The sequence below is a fragment of the Perna viridis genome, chromosome 1 (genome assembly GCF_037379345.1).
Source record: "Perna viridis isolate PV_CMFRI_1.1 ecotype Kerala chromosome 1, ASM3737934v1, whole genome shotgun sequence".
Classification (NCBI taxonomy): Eukaryota; Metazoa; Mollusca; class Bivalvia; order Mytilida; family Mytilidae; genus Perna; species Perna viridis.
The window spans coordinates 68,620,770-68,625,045 of NC_142445.1; positions in this window are offsets into that span (position 1 = coordinate 68,620,770).

A 4,276-nucleotide genomic window follows, 5' to 3' on the forward strand; every position below is an offset into this window, starting at 1 on the left:
AAAATTTTATACTTAAATCAGTAATCCGTTTGATTCAGTAATTGTGACTTAACAGCACTTCATAACTATTTATCATTGTAGGTTGGAACATTTTAATAGTTGTCATCCACAAGAGTAGCTATGCTTTAGTTCCGATGTTGTCAAATGGTTAAAAATGGCACTGTTTTGTATTAACATTGACTCTCGCATATGGTTTTTATATAGAAACTAACAAGAAGTATTTTTAGAAGGGTTTTTTTTGCATGACACGGGTGGAGTCCTTGTTATATGACTTGTGATGTGCCATGGTTCTCAACCCCGCATGGGAAGAATTGGGGTTAACATTACATACGATGCACACATTGTTACACCTCGGAAACAAAAATGCGGTCGTACATTAGTATATTGGTATGGCGCTATCGTCATCGTCGTCCGTAGATACTTGGTTTGCATGCGATAACTTGGATATTAGTTGGATTTATTAAATTTCATAACAAGGTTTCAAACCACAGAAGGAAGGTTGGTATTGATTTTAGGGGTTATGGCAATTTAACCATTTCATTCAGTCACTGCATGCGGTGACCGGATCGAACAATTGATATGTTCTAATTTTAGTTTGAATGAATGTGAACCCCCTATATAATTTTTACTATTTGGGTTCTGGGACTTTATTTATGAAAAAGAGGAATTTTCTTGTTTTTGAATGATTGTCTTTTTAGTTGATGTGAGCACCTTTATAAATTTCCTATTGTACTTTTTGGAGGTTTTTAACTTTAAAAATTAATATAAAAATGGAGTGATACATAGGTTTATGATGTCAGACCTTTCTTGCTTATTATTTGTGTATTTTGGTCGATGTGTTATAGAAGCACAAAAACATTGCGGTCATATAGTGGTATGATGATATAGACCTCCGTAGACATTTTGGTGTCCGGATAATAACTTGAGTAAAATAAATATGATATCTTTAATATTGTGCCAGAAGGTGTACCACAACAGTTTTTTTTTCACTTGAAAAAGTCAAAAGGGGCTATAAATAAGCATTTTCATGATATCCTAACAATAATTGTAGTAAAAGTAAATGGATCTCTTTGAAGTTGTATCACTGGGTGCCATACCAACACTGGAAGACTGGGACTTATTTTATTTATTTTAGGAGTTGTGTTTTGAACTGTTTAATGATTTAAGGCGAATAGGATCAAAGTAAGCATTTTTCCTGATGTATGGGCAATTTACCTGTCATTGTTATGAGTACAAACTATATAGATCTGTTTGAAATTAATTTATGGGGTGCTATTTTGGGTGTTGTTACTTAAGTAGCAGTCTTTATAAGAATAATGCAAAATCTGAAAAATGTGATACACCCCAAAAAAGGCTACATATTTTTATTTTTGAAATGTGTAATTATTCATTCAGATCTGCCTGCTCTTAGAAGATAATCGACATTGAAAATATAGTAGATTCTATTGTATTTGAGCACCATTTACAGAGTTGTTTCCCTTAATTTTGAAATCTACAGTGCATTTTATATAATTTATATCTGCTAAGAGCACGGGTTATATGAAAAACCACATGTTTATTTCTGTTTACTATGACATTTCAAACAAAATATAAAAAATAAAAATATGTAGGCTTTTTACCCATGAATCACATTTTGCATGATCCTTAGCTGGAGTGCTACTTAACTGTTTCAAATTTTGTGCTATATGGTACTTCCAAATCAGTTGTTGCGTCCATGATTAACTTTAAGTCCATATATGCTATGAAGTATGTCAAAAACTAATACTGTATCCACACTTGCCCGAAGTGCAGAAATATGAAAGTACAGGCTTATTGTTATAAATGGTTTATATGGAACTCTCTGTTTTAATTTTTAAACTCACCATTGTGATTACAAAGGACATTTAACACACACACCAAAATTCATGACGTAACAGTGCACCAGTGTGCGTAATATTCATGTTTGATATCGGTTTACATCCCACACATAGACGAATATATACAAAACTCCACGACATAGTGCATCAATGAACTACAAACCACTAGTCATTCTCAATTTTTGTCTGTCTGTTAAAGCCACAATCATAGAAATAAATCATATACTTAGATACATAGAGTAAGTAAGTACAGCTCTATAATAACAATATACACATGGTCAAAATAGTTAAATAGATTAAGAATGATTAGGGAAAAAAAGCAATAACACCAATTCAAACAAACAAAAAATGACACAAATCCCACAGAAATGCATTATCGAAATTCCTTTGATATCGTCTATGCAAAGTTCCGCTGTCACGATGTGGTAACCGTAATAAAAACACACGATACAGTGCATGGGTGATACGTGAGGATGGTTTCGGAGGTTACATGTATGCTACCCCTTTGTAAAAATAGCCAAAATATGAGCGGTAAATAAAACCATGAACCCCTTTTCTTTATACAAGTTTCTTGATCGGAACCACCTCCCCTTATATCCCCAGGGCTTGCATGAAATATCTGAGGACAGCTATTCAAATTGGTACTCAGCATTTCTCTTCGTATTTCAATTCTCTGATTTATGACTATTTATAATCTCGCAAGGTTTCATTTCTAGCTGAACATCAAATGGTTTATTATACATCAATAAAATAAATAGGCAACTTTAATCCATGGACACTGAGCGACTGGTTTATTCGGGCAAATGCATAGACATAAACAGGTAATGATAAGAGGTTGGAGGGCAACTATCTTTAATTGGATCTTTGTTAACACAAACCAAATTAATCAGTGTATTCAGTTCGCAGTAAAAGTTGTTTATTATGTTTTATTATTGGCGTAAATAACATAGAAATGAATTTGATATAAAAGAAATACTTATAAAGGTAACCTAACTTTCTGTATTTGAACGTCAATTGGTTATGCCAAATGGGACTACTTTCCTGCGTTAGCGTAAGATAATTGCTGATGCTATCAGGCATTACAAATTAAAGGCTCTGGCGACTGCTATATCAATTCTGATCCTCGATCTAAATTGATAAAAAACTATTACTATACTAGTGACATCTGTGAATAAAGCCATGAACAGAACCTACGTGCGTTTCGATATCTTCTTGGTTGGAATGTTCGCTCTTATTGAAATACACGTATACACTTTGATTTAACATCTTACGATAATAAACACTGTGTACATTGTTCTGGACAATTTACCAGATCAAATGTGTACTTATCATCATGCTAATCTACGCGAATTGAAAATATATTACACACTATTTGAAATTTGTCTTTAATGTGAATAAATAAAGCAAACATGTTATAAATAAACACATTCTGCCACGATTCTGTGAGTAAACAAGCTTATCGTTCTGCCAACGGACTTTCAAGGTTATCAAAATCATACAAATACATGCTGTGCTCTAAGACACGTTTTACAATCAATATTGGCACCAACAACTCCCAGTTAATAACAAATCGGTAAAAATGGAAACAGTATCAATTTTATCACAAAAAAATACCGTAATACTTACATGCATCCTCAGCCACCAAAAATACCGTAGTACTTACATGTATCCTCAGTGGAAAGTTCAAACAAGTGGAATCTGTTCAAGTGCAAGCAAAAGAGGGCGTGGACACGGTAAAGCCGCCTGATAAATTTGGAAGCTCGAACCGCAAACAAAGAAAGGAAAGCACGATTATGTCGCAAACAGACAAATACAGCTTAGCCTTAATTTAATAATAATCCTCATTCAGACTATCTCATTTTGAAGAATAGACCATGATTTAGTTTTACTGGACAGTTATCTTTTTGGTCAAAAGAAACTGAAATTGAATCACTAATCAAAAGATGGAATAAATAGTGGAGGACATAAAACTAGGGCTATGTCAGAGAATGTCTTTTTTTCTTTCTTTTTTTTTACCAATATTTCCGGCCTGTGACTATCTGTTGGTAGTAGAAAGTCCATGTTCCGACCAATAAAATGTGATATATATATATACATATATATATATATATATATTTCCTGTTTACTATTAGTTACATAAGCGTCTTATACATGATTCATAGTTGTGACGGACGGAAAAGACTTACCGCAGGGGAGCCAGTGTGTTAATGAAACACCGAGTTACTTCAAAATTCAGTTTTTAAAACCGATCCAACTTGAATGTATTTATACAAATTAAAGCCAACTTCCTCTATTGAAAGAAAAAACTAGAAAGTAAATAGGGACTAATAAATTTCCGTACAATGTCAATAAAACACCCCATTAATGAAATGGAATGATCTACACACTCTAACATCCCCAACAAGTGCACTTCATCTTGT